This window comes from Capricornis sumatraensis, chromosome 1 (assembly GCF_032405125.1).
Source record: "Capricornis sumatraensis isolate serow.1 chromosome 1, serow.2, whole genome shotgun sequence".
Taxonomy (NCBI): domain Eukaryota; kingdom Metazoa; phylum Chordata; class Mammalia; order Artiodactyla; family Bovidae; genus Capricornis; species Capricornis sumatraensis.
Window position 1 is genome coordinate 110,623,612 of NC_091069.1, and position 17,671 is coordinate 110,641,282.

Genomic DNA, 17,671 nt, shown 5'->3' on the forward strand with positions numbered 1-17,671 from the left:
AAGGGGGTTTCCATGGCCCGAAGCACTGGTACTTGAACTTGCGCGTGCGTCAGAATCACCTTGTTAAACCCAAGACCGCCCTGCCCCTAGCGTTTCTGATTCAGTAGGTTTCCAGCGTTTATTGTGACCAGTGCGTTCTCTTAACAAAATACTGTTAGCCTTTGCCCTGCTTCATTTTGTACTCCAAGGCCAAACTTGCCTGTTATTCCTTGACTTCCTACTTTTGCATTCCAGTCCCCTATAATGGGAAGGACATCATTTTTTGGTGTTAGTTCTAGAAGGTCTTAGAGCTCTTCATAGAACCGTTCAGCTTCTTCGGCATTACTGGTTGGGGTATAGACTTGGATTACTGTGATAGTGAATGGTTTGCCTTGGAAACGAACAGAGATCATTCTGTCATTTTTGAGATTGCTCCCAAGTCCGGCATTTTGGACTCTTTTGTTGACTATTAGGGCTACTCCATTTCTTCTAAGGGATTCTTGCCCACGGTAGTAGATATAATGGTCATCTGAGTTAAATTTGCCCGTTCTGGTCCATTTTAGTTCACTGATTTCCTAAAATGTCGATGTTCACTCTTGCCAGCTCCTGTTTGACTGCTTCCAGTTTACCGAGACTCATGGGTATATCATTCCAGGTTCTTGTGCAATATTGCTCTTTACAGCATCTGACTTTACTTTCACCACCAGACACATCCACAACCGGGTGTTGTTTTCCCTTTGGCTCAGCCTCTCCATTCCTTCTGGAGCTATTTCTCTACTCTTCTCAGTAGCATATTGGGCATCTACTGACCTGGGGAGTCCATCTTTCAGTGTCATATCTTTTTGTCTTTTCATACTGTTCATGGGGTTCTCAAGTCAAGAATACTGAAGTGGTTTGCCATTCCCTTCTCCAGTGGACCACCCTTATGGCAGAAAGCAAAGAAGAACTCAAGAGCCTCTTGATGAAGGTAAAAGAGGAGAGTGAAAAAGCTGGCTTAAAACTCAACACTCAGAAAACTAAGATCATGGCATCTGGTCCCATCACTTCAAAGGTCCGTCTAGTCAAAGCTATGGTTTTTCCAGTGGTCATGTATGGATGTGAGAGTGGGACCATAAAGAAAGCTGAGCGCCAAAGAATTGATCAAAGCAGTCAGTCCTAAAGGAAATCAGTCCTGAATATTTGTTAGAAGGACTAATGCTAAAGCTGAAGCTCCAATACTTTGCACCTGATGTGGCCAAACACTTTTCCAACTCATTAGAAAAGACCCTGATGCGGGGAATGATTGAGGGCAGGAGGAGAAGGGGATGACAGAGGAAGAGATGGTTGGATGGCATCACCGACTCGATGGATATGAGTTTGAGCAAGCTCTGGGAGTTGGTGATGGGCAGGAGAGTGCTGCAGTCCATGGAGTTGCAAAGAGTCGGACATGACCGAGCAACTGAACAACAGCAACAGGTTTCCAGTGCAGGCTCAAGCATTTTCATTTTTAACAAATTCCCAGGACTTCCCTGGTGGCTTGGTGGTAAAGACTCCGCCTGCCATTGAAGGAGACAGGAGTTCAATCCCTGATCTGGGAAGATCCCACATGCTGCGGGGGTAGCTACGCCCTTGTGCCACAGCTACTAAGCCTGTGCTATAGAGCCCAGGAGCTGCAACTGCTGAAGCTCATGTGCCCTAGAGCACATGCTCTGAGACAAGAGAATCCGCTGCAGTGTGACTCCCGTGCACCTAGAGAATAGCCCCAGCTCGCTGCCACTAGAGCAAAGCCCGTGCAGCAATGAAGACCAAGTACAGCCAAAATATAAATAAGTAAATAAAATTGTAACTTAAAAAATTGCTCCCTTTCCTTTAAAGAAAAAGAGAACATATTCTCAGGTGATACTGCTGCTGTGGTTCTGGAAACCACACTTGGAGAACTGCTGGCTTAAGTGTGGAAGACATGGTGAGATCTGTTCAGTTCAGTCCAGTCACGCAGTCGTGTCTGACTCTTTGCAACCCTGTGGACTGTAGCATGCTAGGCTTCCCTGTCCATCAGCATCTCCTGGAGCTTGCTCAAACTCCTGTCGTCAAGTTGGTGATGCCATCCAACCATATTATCCTTTGTCATCCTCTTTTCCTTCTGCCTTCAATCTTTCCCAGCATCAGGGTCTTTTTCAATGAGTCAGTTCTTCCCATCAGGTGGCCAGAGTATTGGAGCTTCAGCTTCAGCATCAGTCCTTCCAATAAATATTCAGGACGGATCTCCTTTAGGATGGACTGGTTGGATCTCCTTGGAGTCTAAGGGACTCTTGAGTCTTCTCCAACACCACCGTTCAAAAGCATCAGTTCTTCGGCACTCAGCTTTTTTTATAGTCCAACTCTCACATCCATACATGACTACTGGAAAAAGCATAGGTTTGACTAGATGGATCTTTGTCTGCCAAGTGATGACTCTGCTTTTTAATATGCTGTCTAGGTTTGTCATAGCTTTTCTTCCAAGGAGCAAGTGTCTTTTAATTTCATGGCTGTAGTCACCATCTGCAGTGATTTTGGAGCCCCCCAAAATAAAGTCTGTCTCTGTTTCAATCGTTCCCATTGAATTCTGTTAGTATCTACAGAATAGAACTAAACTAAGATATGATTATAAGATGGAAAATAAAGCTGATTGTATGTTAAGCACAGTAGCTTGTCCCCATCTGGTTGATCATTGTGTCAGAACTGAATTCTAGGAAGAGTTAAGCTAGTTTTGCCAAAATGCTATTGAGCAAGAACATGCTAATAGAGACTTTCATTAAAATCTAATTCCTCTCTGCATTTGGGGAATATATTCACTATAAACAGGAAGAGTGTTTCAAAACTGAGTTTTGGCTCTTTCTAATTTTGAATCCTTTTAGCTGACTCAGTAAAGAGATTGCCTCATGTGAACTTTTATTTATAAAAGAAGGTAATTCTAGGGTCTGAGTGGCTCCCTTCTTTCACTGGTTTTGTCGTCTCAATATCAGGAAGACCATTGGGTGTCAGTAGGACTACATTTTCAGTTGACAGACGCTCATTTCTGTTTTTAAAATTTTGAATATAACGTACTTGGTATAAGATTTGTACACAAATGTAAAAACATCTAAAATAGAAATAAAAAAGTGCTAAACCATCAGATACATAAAAAACAGTATAGCTGTATGCTTCAAAAATACCCTGGATTGTTCTGGAATAAACTCTAGGCCTTTTTTTTTTTCCTCCTGAGCTGAGGATTGTTTATTGGGAATTCAGTAAAATTGCATCCTTCACAGGACCCACAGATACATTTCCTTTGTACTTCATGTAGCTTCACCGTGCTGCAAGTTTTTTGTATAATCTCGGAAATGAATCTAATATACATTTTGGCTGAGTCCCAAATGTTTAAAATCAGTTTTCATTAGAAGCAAATTTTGTAGTTGAGTATCACCATGAAGATATAAAATCTCAGCCTCGAGATCGTATAAAAGTTAACAAAAAATTTTTATTGCAGGTACTAAAAATTATAATTTTTTTGTTAAAGGTTGGCATATTACAGGGTAGTAATCATTCTCTATTCTTATTTGTTCAGTTAGCACTGTTAAAATGATCCTCACTTTCAATGGAAACTCTAGGTCTTTAAAAGAACTGATGTGTGTGGCCTAAATTAGGATCTACTTTCTTTAAGGGAGGGACATATCAAAACGGCCAGAAGCCTTTTGAAAAGCAAATGTGCAACTTTGAGAAGATCTCTTAATTCCTTCTTTGTTCACATTAGATGGATCTGTCACCCACTGAGTCCTTATAAGCCCTTATGAGAATTAATTTGAGTGCAGGTGACTCCCTTGAAAAGGAAGGCATTGAAAACCTTGACCTTAGAATTGGAGCCTGCTTCTTCATGACTCAGTCCATTGACTTTTGAATTTACCCTGGGTATTCGCCTGGTCCTGCCTCAGCCCTAGTGGTAGCAATACAGCTTGTGACTGAGTAACATTCTGGGTCCTTCCAAGCTGTATTTATTTACACGTTGTTAGGATTTCGGCCAAGGCTCTCAGTCTTTTCATGTGTGGGTCTCACCATCTGTGAACCCCATTGATGGTGTGTAAATTAATCAGGGGCTCTGTGAGGCCACTTTTGAGGTGCCAGGAAGAATCATAATAAATAATATGAGACAGCTCCAGGGACTTCAGCAAGTCTTTACAGTTTTGTCTTCGCACACTTAGGGATTTGGAATTGTTCTTTTCATAAAACCGGCTTGAAAATCATACATCAGCCTTCCTTTATGTGATTCGCAGTGTGTCAGGAACCCTGGGGATCCCTGCTTCTCAGAATTGTGTCGTGCAAACCCTGCCCGTGTGGGTCCCGACTCTGCCCCGTGTGAGACCTTCGTTCATGAGGAATGTCTCTCCATCACAGGGATGCTGGTGGTGGGAGGACCATAAATGTGTCCTCTGTGGAAGAGGGCCAAGGTGGAAAAAGCATGACTAGGGCTTTCAGTGTTTTAGGGGTGTGCTTTAAGAAAATCATCTTCAGAACCTGAAGAACTTGTCTGACAGCCCAGGTGTTATGAGAGACTGTGCACCCTTTGAGGACATTTGTTGATTTTAAGGTGAAAGGTGAACAAGGGAAGGGCATGGTGGTACATACCCCCATGATTTTCACAAGTCTGCCCTTTTGGAATTTGTCCAGAGCTTTTAATTTCTCAATCTTGGGCCTTCACCATCTGTGACTCATGGGTTCTGTATGTAGCACTCAGCCTAAAAGCCAAGAAAGGTGTTTCTTTGAACTGGGAACACCTGCAAGGTCTCATCCTTCTATGTCCCCATATTTGGTAATATATGATCCTTGCAGAATAATAGTAGCACCTTCTTTTTAGCTTAGATTCGTAACGTTTGGGACTTAGGCGCTCAGTATAAAATTATTGCGGCAGCAACAATGACAACAATAATAACAGACCACCCTGGAAGGGTGCTTGCTATATGGCAGGCACTGTTCTGAACGCTTGATATGTATTAAATGATTTGAATCCTCAAGAGAATCTCGTGTGGCAGGATTCTAATCCTATTACTATTTCCATTTTCCAGATGGAACCTGCCACAGAAAATTTTCAGTAACTTGCTGGAGGTTATTTGGGTGGTAAATGGTAGGACCTGCATCCAGGGAGATGCTACATGGATCTTCAACATCCAGTTCTTGGTTCTTAATCGTTGCATTGAAGACTCAGAACTAAAGTTCTCACAAATCTAATTGATTATATTGCGTGCGTGCCAAGTCACTTCAGTCGTGTCTGACTCATTGCGACCCGGTGGACTGTAGCCCACCAGGCCCCTCTGTCCATGGGATTCTCCAGGCAAGAATACTGGGGTGAGTTGCCATGCCCTCCTCCAGGGAATCTCCCCAACCCAATGCTGGATAAAATCCGCATCTCTAATGCCTCCTGCATTGGCAGGTGAGTTCTTTACGATCTGCCCCATTATAGAGATGCCTGTATTTTGTCTTGGAAACTGCTCAAGAATGTCAGTATCAGAGGCCATAAACTTTTCATGCAAGATTGTAAGTCTTAAGCCAGGGAGCTCAATTTGTGTTACCTGACACTTTGAGGTGGGCTGGAGGTAGAGAATGAGCTATGTAAATAGCTCCTAAGGCGGTGATCTCTAGGGGGTGCTTGTGTGTACCTTGGAGAAGAGTTTAGGATGACAGGCTCTTTGAGTGCTTCTTGTGTTTTGAATTTCATCAGTCAGTTCTTTAGACTCTTAGAGCCAAACTAGCTGAGGCTCATTCAGGTTCAGTCTTGGGAGGATGGAGGTCAATTTTGTGGGTGAGAGATGCTGCTGGTTTTGGTTTTCTTAATCATTTTTTAGTTGTCCCTCTATTGTGTGTGTGTGTGTGTGTGTGCACATGCGCATGTATGTGCGTGCACGTACATGTGTGTGTGTGTGTGTGTGTGTGTGTTGGAGAGAGTAGTCTGGGGAGCGGATGTTAGTGGCAGAGCAAAACCAGGAGGTCGGTAGGGAGCTAGTGCATGGTGGGGTTAGGCTGAGGAAGTTAACTTTCTTGGATTTCTTGAAGAGAGCACAAACTCCAGTGGGGCCTCCCCTTGCTGGCTGCCACTGCCAGGACTGGGGCCACATGTTCTCCAAATTGCATCTGCAAGTTTTGAGTCTTAATATTAGAGTGTTGGAAGCCAGGAAGAAAAGGAAACTTTTCATATGGGCAAAGCCCTGCAAAACTCACTGTTAATGTGATAAATGGCTTTTCTTTTTAACCCATATAGTTACAGACCCACAGGAAACTGAAAAATAATACAGAGTGGTCCTGTGTACCTATCACCCACTGGTGATGTCTCACTTAACTACAGTGGATTATCCAAACCAGGAAGTTGATTTTGGCACTATACAATCAGCAAAACTACAGACCATACTGGGATTTCATTGGCTTTTATGTGTACTGGTTTTTCTTGTTGTTGTTGGGACTTAGTGTATATAATTTGACCAGTGTTTCTTGCTAGGCTGGAGAACCTCTGACTAAGACTGTAATAAATATTTTACAGACACCTGCTTTTTAGTTGAACGTTGTTCACCTAAAGTGTTGTTAACTCAGCAAACAGATGAATGGAATGTGAATTCCAGCAGCTGAGTGTTGGAATAAGAACCAAGTCATTTGGTTATTCTCATTTATGGTCTTGAACTCTTTGGGGGGATATTAGCTACATTTTTTGTTGTCTTTACAGAGGCAGGATATTTTCTAGAGATAAAGGATAGTTCAAGGTCATTGTGTCATATGAAGAGCTCCTGGAGTGAATGATAAACAGATGTTGTCATCTCTGGTAAGGTGGGGGAGAGATTGGTTAATCAGATAAAATGTATGGACTGATGGGACTCAAAGATCATGGATGCAATTTCATGATAACTGTTAGAGTGGATTTACTTTTCAGATGACAGCCCTGGATGAGGCTGGGGCTAAATGTCAACTGTCCGGCTGGCTGTGATTAAGTGCTTTTGCCTCTGTGATCCCATCACGCTTTGTTGAGAATCCAATTAGCCTCTGACACTATCTGCCCAGATCTGAGCTGTTTGTGGAGGTGCCTGTCTTCGCAACTAGACTAGGAATTCTTTGCCATCAGGGACTGCCTAATATGGGGGCTTCCCGGGTGACGCCAGAGGTAAACAATCCGCCTGCCAATGCGAGAGACGCAAGAGGTGCGGGTTTGATCCCTGGGTCGGGAAGATCCCCTGGAGGAGGAAAGGGCCCCTCACTCTAATATTCTTGCCTGGAGACTCCCAGGGACAGAGGAGCCTAGCAGGCTACAGTTCAAGGGATCGCAAACTGAATAAGCACTGCACACATTTTTTGACTTTTCCTCCCCAGATCAAGCAAAATGCTTAGAGCACGGGGGATCTGTATTCCTCTGCCTCTAGCAGCTTCCAGACTATTCCTCATTCCAGTCTCACTTCTTTCTCCAGGCATCCATCTGTTTGCATGTATGTACATTTGAAACCCGTAAGGCTAAATCCTTGATAGATTATTGTGTAATTTGGGGCCATCATGAGTCAGACTGGCCTAACTTCTCTTGGGACAGCATGAAAACTGCCTTAGAGCTCCGTTGATGTTTTGTTTTTCTTCTTCAAGAAAGCAGTGGAAAGTTTTGTTTGTTTTTTCCCCTATAGTAGAAAGATTTTTGAAAAAGTATACTCATCTTTTGTGCTTCACTGTTAACACCTGGGGAAATTGTTTAAAATTCTTCTGACTGACTCTGGGAGTCGGGCTTTTAAAAGGAGTTGGCAGGGGTCTGTGGCTCTGGCTTTTCTAAGGCTGTGGAGCCTTGTGTTCTTTGAGACCTATGGAAAAATAAGGTTTTCAAGTCACCTTTCCTAAAAGGGCAGTAAGTGTGAGGCAAAGTACTATGTCTTGTGGGTCATTTAAGAGGAACTGTTAGCTGCTCAGTCATGTCCGACTCTTTGTGACCCCATGAACTGTAGCCCACCAGAGGACAGGCTCCTCTGTCCATAGGATTCTCCAGGCAAGAACACTGGAGTGGGTAGTATTCCCTTCTTCAGGGGATCTTCCCGACCCAGGGATCAAACTTGCGTCTCCGGCAGGCAGAGTCTTTATGGTCTGAGTCACCAGGAAAGCCCCTGGGGGTCATTTGCTTATAATGAAATGGAAAGTTCTCAAAGAAGCTCGTATAAAATGGTGTGACTGCAGAGCTATGAGAAGACGCCACGGGGTAGCCCAGGAAGGTGGTAGAAAAATCAGGAAGGGATGCCAGTCTCACATTCTTCAGAGGCCCATGTAGTCTGTAATTTTTGCTTTTCTCTACGAGGCTCTGCTGTTATTTTTTTTTAAACCTCTACTAGCAGAGTGACTTCCTTGCTTGATCCGGTTGCTCCGATTCTCAGGTTTACTGACAGTCATACGGCCTTGACTTTATACAGTGTTGCTCCCGTTCAGGGCTTTGCAGACTCTCCCAGTGTCTCAATTCCAGGTTTTTAAGTTGGAGTCTGTTGGGCCATGTGGGGTCATGTTTGCACCTCTGGTCTACCTGGCTCTTGCTGGGATGCTGGGATCATTTGTGCTTTGGGTGGCCCAAGACACGCCCAGGCAGGCTCTCTAGAAGGCGGAGTTGGTGGGAGGCAGGGATTGGCAGGGCTACCATATCCCAATCAAGGAACAATTCACCATTGTATCTGTTTGGCTCTCGGTTGCATTACGAAAGTAGAGCCCATACCTTTTTGGACTTGTCTTCGCCTCCAGCTTTTCCCAGTTGAAGTTTCAGGTTGAGGCAGCTGACTGAGGAAGAGGCACAGAAATGCTAGTTTGTCTGTAGGTAATGAAGAGCTGGTTGTAACACTAATTAAAACCAGGGCTAGTTGGATACCTGGCCAATCAATATTTAACTTAAGAAGTATTTTAATTCATGCCTTTGAATGAAATGAATGCATTTGAATTTGACTTTCTATATGCCCTTTTTTACTTTTTGTTTTCTTAACTTAGACTTGAAAAAAAATTCATACTGATTGTTCAGCGATTCCAGTTCTAGGGCCAAGAACTTCCAATTGTTGAGGTCTTTGGATGGCAAGGGTACAGCAACAGAATGGCAAGAAGGAGAAAAGAGGAGGGCAAAGGCTGGAAGGCCACATTTCCTCAATAACTAGCTGCATGACCTTGGTAACTTGGTTCTCTGAAGCTCAGTTTCTTTATCTATAAAATGGAGTAAGAAAAACATCCATCTTTTAATGCTGAGAGGATTTAATGAGATGCTATATTATTTAATATAACATCTCATTGAATTTTATATCATGAAATTTGATATCAAATTGATACTGAATTTAGTTCAGTTGCACAGTCATGTCCGACTCTTTGCAACCCCATGGACCACAGCATGCCAGGCCTCCCTGTCCATCACCAACTCCAGGAGTTTACTCAAACTCATGTCCATCAAGTTGGTGATGCCATCCAACCATCTTATCCTCTGTCGTCCCCTTCTCCTCCTGCCTTCAATCTTTCCCAGCATCACGGTCTTTTCCAATGAGTCAGTTCTTCACATCAGGTGGCCAAAATATTAGAGTTTCAGCTTCAGCATCAGTCCTTCCAATGAACACCCAGGACTGATTTCCTTTAGGATGGACTGGTTGGATCTCCTTGCAGTCCAAGGGACTCTCAAGAGTCTTCTCCAACACCACAGTTCAAAAGCATCAATTCTTCTGCACTCAGCTTTCCTTATAGTCTAACTCTCACATCCATAAATTGACTACTGGAAAAATCATAGCCTTGACTAGATGGACCTTTGTTGACAAAGTAGTCTCTGCTTCTTAATATGCTGTCTAGGTTGGTCATAGCTTTTCTTCCAAGGAGCAAGTGTCTTTTAATTTCATGGCTGCAGTCACTATCTGGTTGGGGGGGGGGCAACCCCAAATAAAGCTTGTCACTGTTTGCATTGTTTGCCCATCTATGTGCCATGAAGTGATGAGACTGGATGCCATGATCTTAGTTTTCTTAATGTTGAGTTTTAAGTCAATTTTTTCACTCTCCTCTTTCACTTTCATCAGGAGGCCTTTTAGTTCTTCTTCGGTTTCTGCTATAAGGGTGTTATGTGTGTATTTGAGGTTATTGATATTTCTCCAGCAATCTTGATTCCAGCTTGTGCTTCATCCAGCCTGGCATTTGGCATGATGTACTCTGCATATAAGTTAAATAAGTAGGGTGACAATATACAGCCTTGACATACTCCTTTCCCGATTTGGAACCAGTTTGTTGTTCCATGCCCAGTTCTAACTGTTGCTTCTTCACCTGCATACAGATTTCTCAAGAGGCAGGTCAGGTGGTCTGGTATTCCCATCTCTCTCAGAATTTTCCACAGTCTGTTGTGATCCACACAGTCAAAGGCTTTGGTGTAGTCAATAAAGCAGAAGTAGAATTATACTGAATTAAACTGAATTTTATATCATCCAGTATTATTATATTATTTGAAAGGTATTTGTGGGCTTCCCTGGTGGCTCAGCCTGTAAAGCGTCTGCCTGCAATGTGGGAGACCTGGGTTCAATCCCTGGGTCGGGAGATACCCTGGAGGAGGAAATGGCAACCCACTCCAGTACACTTGCCTGGAAAATTTCCATGGACTGAGGAGCCTGGAAGGCTACAGTCCGTGGGGTCGCAAAGAGTTGGACACAACTGAGCAACTTCACTTTCACTTTTAGGCACTCAGGACATAGGAGTGAAATTCATTGGGATCTTGCCCCTTGGAGCTTATATTTTAGTGCCTGCTGTCACTTCTCTAATTCAGAAGTCAGAAAAGAGTGGTGTTCTTGCCTTTTTTCCAATTCTCTAAACATTTGGAATTTCCAATTCGTATTACAAATAATACTGTGTGGCAGGCATGCGGACTTACCTGTCTTTTGTAAACCAGGGTATTTGAATGCATATGTATGTGAGAACATGATCAAAAGCCATTAAAAGTCAATGAAATGTGTCTGCATGTATTGAGAAAGGTCTGTATTTCAAGGGAAAAGTTAAATGAGCTTTATTTGAGTTCAGGGGATAAATAAAATTTGTGAGAGACCTTTATGAGCAGGTATCTTGTCTTTGATGACCCAGGGAAAGAGCATTCCTACTTGTGCAGGGGGCAACTCACTTTGTTTTTATAAAATCAAAGTTAGGTGTCATAATGGCTTTTAATAACCCTGAATGCCATGGTGAATTTAAGTTTGGACAATTTCAGATAACACCTCTTCTTAATTGCTGTGCTTTACTCTTCTCTTGGGCTGTGTAGCACATTCTCAAGACATACAAATCCTCTATTTTTTAAGACTTTCACATTTTGCAACCTTTGTTATGGGAAATAGAATCTTTTGGATGCAGGCTGATTTAGATGGAAGGAAAAATTTTCTTTCCCCTAGTGGATCCAAATAAGTCATTCTCCCTGTCAGAGGAAGCAATTTCCTTTCTTTGCCTTGGGATTTGAAGCAATAATATATTGGATACAATGATTTCATCTAGTTGACTTAAACTTTAATTTATTCTTTGTTTAGCATTTTGTTATGTACCCTAAATCCACTCTAGTTTGAAATGGTACAAAGAATTTAAGGATATGCTGGTTGAAATTTTAAAGACAGTTCGTATCTAAGCCAGTATAAAAAATGATTTCATTGTTTTGTAGACATATCATATCAATGTCATGTCTAAAATGTTAAAGATCTACAATAATAGAAAGTTAGTACTTTTTATTGGGCTTCCCTGGTGGCTCAGTGGTAAAGAATCCATCTGCCAATGCAGGAGACTCGGTTCGATCCCTGGGTCAGGAAGATCCCCTGGAGAAAGAAATGGCAACCCATTCCATTGTTCTAGTCTGGGAAAGCCCATGGACAGAGAAGCCTCGTGGGCTGTAGTCCATGCTGTTGCAGAAGAGTCGGACACAACTTAGTGACTCAACGACATCAAGAAGTACTCATTAGCAGACTTAGTATTAATGGGGAAGTGAGAAAGTATTAATGAGGAAAGCATCCACTTCCAACTCGTGGAATTAATGCTGGCTTTGCTAGTTCTTCTCAATGACTAGCAGAGTGTCTTTAATTGTTTGAGAAAAGATAGAGCTTGGGGACAAGACATGCTGATGTTTCTGTTTCTGTTTTTCTTTGTCAGTGACATGGAGTAAGTGATCAGCTCGATAGTTTCACATCACACCCAGTTATCCCAAATGGCTAATGCCCTGGTTATTGTAATTGGTACAACTTTTCTCCTACACTGAGGCAACACCAAGTAATCTTCAGACCTAGGAATAGTGAATGTTGCTTGGAAGTTGCCTCAGCAAGAATCTGGGCTTCTCCAGTGGCTCAGGGGTAAGGAATCTGCCTGCAATATAGGAGACCCAGGTTCAACCCCTGGGTCAGGAAGATCCCCTGGAGAAGTGAATGGCAACCCACTCCAGTATTCTCGCCTGGAGAATCCCATGGACAGAGGAGCCTGGCAGGCTATAGTCCATGGGGTCGCGAAGAGTCAGACACGACTGAAGTGAGTGAGCACGCCCACAGGTGGCCCTAGTTGTAAAGAATCTGCATGCCAATGAAGGAGGCATAAGAGATGTAGGTACGATCCCTGGGTCAGGAGGATCCCCTGGAGAAGGGCATGGTAACCCATTCCAGTATTCTTGCCTGGAGAATCCCATGAACATGGGAGCCTAGTGGGCTACAGTCCATAGGGTTGCAAAAAGGCGTACATGAGTGAAGCGACTTAGCATGCCACGCACACATGCAGCAAGAATTTAGCAGTGAGGACACTTCCACCATTTACCTGTGTGCTGGCCACAGGCTTAGGTGTTTGGATGTGAGGGAGAATCGGAAGCATGTAGACTTCTTCCTAGGGCTGTATTTGTTTTCATTTTTTGAGTGGAGTAAAATTACATGGTGGTTTATTTAAAGAATCTGCACGTTTCCACCAGTCACGTAAACCATTCCCCTTGAGTGGGAAGGCAGCCCCAGACTCTCGGAGGCCCACCTCCCCCAATAGTTACTCATTCAGAAGGACAGCGTTAGAAAGTAAGATTGTTTAGAACATTTCCAGGCCATCGTGAAAACAGGTGCTTCCTTTGTGGGCTCAAATGAGTGAATGTATGTTGTCATTTCAACCCAATTTCCACCCTGCTTTTAAAGAACAAAGACGTTCTCTTTGCCCTGAAAATTGACATTCGCTTGCAGAGACTGGGCACTTCCTGTGACCCTGGGTCCCCTTTCTGGGCATTGGGTGGGGGTGGGATTGGTGGGGGGATGGCGGGGCAAGAAGAGACATTGGTGACTGCTCTCCCAGGCCAATAGGAGGGGCTCAGAATATGTTTCTATCTGCACACTGGCTGGAGCTTGCTTAGAGGTTTATCAGGAACTTTCTGGTGCTTTTACTCTGCAAGTCAGCAGTGAAAAAAGCCTGCCTTCCCTTTGTTCCGAGTCAGTGTCTGTTGAAACCTGTTGCCTCTGCCTCTTCTGATCTACCTCTCGGGGCCTTTCCTTCCAGGAGATTTTCACTCTCCCTGCCAGAAAGCGGCCCCGGCATCTTCACATTCTGACTTCTGGAGTGGAATGAAAGACTTTCTTTCTGTAGGGAGAGGTTTGTTTCACACAGAGCTGCCTTTGACGGGTCAGACTTCCCTCAACAGATTTAGAACGTGGAGTGTTGGCACCCAGCCATGGAAGAGTCATGAATTGTAATTTGAACGAGGTTTCATCAAGTCTTGGTCCTGTCACCTCACTGCTGGCAGGGGATGTTGGACATTCTGGGAAACCCAAAGCTGTTCTGGTCCATGTGATCGAACTACTTTACATTCGAGACACCGTGTCGAGATCTACAGGATGAGCCGAAGGTATTCAGGTAGTTCACACGGTGTTCTGAAGAGTAGGAATAATAAGTCCAAATTGCTGCTAAGGAGTGCTTTAAATTTTTACATTGGTATAGTTTTACAAGTGGTAAGACCGCTTGCTGACCTTTTGTTTGTCTAAACAGTGACAAAGAGGATAGGTTAATATGATTTCTGATTCATTTTAGAGGAAATGACATTGAGCTTTCTGGGCAATTTTTGGGCTTCAGTGGTAGCTCAGCTGGTAAAGAATCAGCCTGCAATGCAGGAGAGCCCGGTTCTGTTCCTGGGTCAGAAAGATCCACTGGAGAAGGGATAGGCTACCCACTCCAGTATTCTTGGGTTTCCCTGGTGGCTCAGCTGGTAAAGAATCTGCCTGCAATGTGGGAGACCTGGGTCGGATCCCTGGCTTGGGAAGATCCCCTGGTGAAGGGAATGGCTACCCACTCCAATATTCTGGCCTGGAGAATTTCATGGACTCTATAGTCCACGAGGTTGCAAAGAGTTGGACACGACTGAGCGACTTAATTTCTAGTTTAAAAAAAAGCTAATTGAAGCAAATCTGACAAAATGTAATGTGTTCATTTCAGGTGGCAGGTATAAAGATGTTTATATATTGATCTTTACTTCTTTTTTCCAAAAGAAAGGAAAAAAGGGGGAGGAAAAGGGAAGAGAGAAAGGAAGCAAAAAAAAAAAAATTAATGCATGGACCCTTAACAATGCTTTAAAAATTATTTTAACTTTTTGTTGACTATAGTTGATGTACAGTATTATATAAGTTGCAAGTGTACAATATAGTGATTCACAATTTTAAAGTTTATACTCCATTTATAGTTATTATAAAATATGGGCTATATTCCCTGTGTTGTACAGTGTATCCTTGTATCTTATTTTATCCATAATAGTTTGTTCTTCTGCTCAGTTATTCATCTCTTGGTGGACACTTGGGTTGCTTCTGTATCTTGGCTATTGTAGATAATGCTGCCACGTGCATTGGAGTGCAGGTATCTTTTTGTATTAGTGTTTTGGGGTGTGTGTGTGTGTTTCTTTTTTTGTTTTCTTTCTTTTTTTTTTTTTTTTTTACATATATCTAGGAATGGGATTGCTGGATCATATGGTGGCTCTGTTTTTGCTTCTTTGAGAAATCTCTGTACTGTTTTCCACATCAGCTACAACTTACATTCCCATCAACAGTGTGTGAGGGTTCCCTTTCTTCCACATCCTCTTAACAGTGCTTTTTGATGCAAAAAGACCTGTGTAAGAACTTGGTCCTGTCTGTGTGGCTTTGGCCAAGCCAACTTCCCTGCCTTAGTTTTTGTCATATTAAATGACATTTATAAACAAGCATGATAGTGCTTTGTTGAGCGATAATGTCTCTTAAAAGCCAAACACTCTGCCTAGTGCATGGAAGATACCCCAACGATCCTAGTTTCCATTTATCACCCTTTCCTTGTAGCGTCACAGATCTTTAGCTGAATGGAACACAGACCCTGCCTGATTTTATATCGATCTTTTTTTCTTTCTTGGTGGTCTTGGTCTTTCTTGTGGTGTGCAGGCTTTTCCTGTTTGCTGTCTGCAGGCTTCTCTCTGGTGCCTGGGCTTAGTTACCTCCGCTCAGGCCATAGGGAACTGGGAATGGGTTGAAGGACTAGAAGCGCTTGTGTGGGAAAGGCGTGGAAGAATAGAGGTTGAGGACACGGGCCCGTCACCTGCGGGAACTTCTTGCTTGTATTTTATTTGCGTTAGACAGTAAGCGACATACTTGAACTACAAAACTGGCTTCTCTCCTCCTCTAAAGAGACTCTGTTAGTCGTGTTTTGCAGAGAAGATGGAAAATAATAGTGTATCTGTTACTTTGATTACAATTCCCATCATATAATAATTAACTGCTAGCTGTAATTATAGGACTTCCTCTAATTTCACTTAGCACCTTGGGGACTTCTATTAGCCTGTATCCCTATCAATTTTACAGCCGTTAAGGAGAAGGGGAAAAAAAGGCATATTGCTGTTGAATTTTAAATACAGAGGGGAGAATGCTCCATCTATTTGCACTCCACTCATCTGTCTAATTTTCCTTCGGTTTATAAGGCTCCCCGCCTCTGCCCAGGCCCTCTTTTGCTGGCAAGCTGATGCAGGCATGTAACATGTTGTTTTTCTAATTAGGACATCCTCTCACAGATAGCTGTTAATGAATTCTGTGCATCCCGCATCCTTTTGGTAACCTCTCAAATTCGGATAGCAAACATTTTCAGCTGACAGCCAAGGGAACGTGTGTCCCCTCCCCAAGGTAGATGTCTCAGTCAGTATTTATTCTCCTGTCTGCCACCTTTTACTACCCTCTTATCCTCTCGGTAAGTTCATTTATGTAGAGAGATGTAATCACGTTTGCTTTTTCAGTTGGGTTGAAGAGTCACTTCTCCTGTCCTAGAAAATACAAGGAAGGATCTCGTGTCTGCCTCTTTGGCATCTTGGGTGACTTGCTGTGTTTGGATAACCCCTGCCTTTCTCTGCTGTTCTTGACAAAGCCCTTCTTACTGACACATCGCCTGCATCCCTGCCCCAGGGACCAGCTTCGCTCTGGAGGTGAACGGTGATCTGTGTTGGGTTGTTACTTCGCTGGAAGTAGCCCCTTGAGAAGCAGGGCCATCTCCAGACAGGCAGCTCAGTCTTATTAGTTTGCAAATAAGGTCTGTAGCTGGTGGGTAAGAACTGGGATCACTCCACACCATGGAGGAAGAAACCCAAGGCTTACAAAGTCAGGATGTGGAGGGGTGATTGCCCAGTGCTGGTGGCCAAGTCATTGACACGGTGAGCCCTGAATTGACTCGTGTGTGTGTGAATGAACTGCATTTCTTCACAGTGGTTTTGGGGTCACAGCAAAACTGAACAGAAAGCCCAGAGAGTTCCCACACACCTCTTGCCCCTCATCGCTGCCCTAATCCCCAGCCTTTTTCATCATCAACACATCAACACCTCCCCTCCATCCCCCACCCCAGAGTGGTACATTGGTGAACCTGAATCTGTGAACCTGTTTCAACACGTCATCATCACGCGGAGCCCGTGGTTGTACATTCTTTGTGTTCCACATTCTGGGAGTTTGGACAAGTGTGTAATGTTCTGTATCCAGCGTTATGGTATCCTGCAGGCGAGTTTCACTGCCCTGAATGTCCTCTGTGCTCCACCTAGCTACCCGTCTCCTCCCCAGTCCCTGGCCATCTCTGTCTTTTTATTGACCCTGTAGTTTTGCTTTTTCCAGAATGTCATATGGGCTTCCCTGGTGGCGCAGACGGTAAAGCGTCTGTCTACGATGTGGGAGACCCGGGTTCGATCCCTGGTTCGGGAAGATCCCTTGGAGAAGGAAATGGCAATCCACTCCAGCACTATTGCCTGGAAAATCCCACGGACAGAGGAGCCTGGTAGGCTACAGTCCATGGGGTTGCAAAGAGTCAGACACGACTGAGCGACTTCACATTCACATTCAGAATGTCATATAATTGGAATCATGTGGTATGTAGCCTTTTCCTATCACCTTGCTTTATGCATTTCAGGCTCTTCTGTGTCTTTTTGTGGTTTGATAGCTCATTTCTCTTTAGTGCTGAATGATATTCTATTGTATGGTGTACCCTAGTTTATTTATCCAGTCCCATAGTAAAGAATGTCTTGGTTACTTCCAGGGTTTGGCAATTATGAATAAAGATGCCAGAAACATTCATGAGCAGATTTTTATGTGGATGTAATATATACACATCTTGATATATGTTTAAGAAAGTTTTATTTTTTCTGAGGTGCTTGATGGTATACCACTTGAAAAATATCAAAAAAAGAAGAAAAATTTAAAAATTCAGTACAAGCCCATTTATTAATTTAATATAATAAAACGCA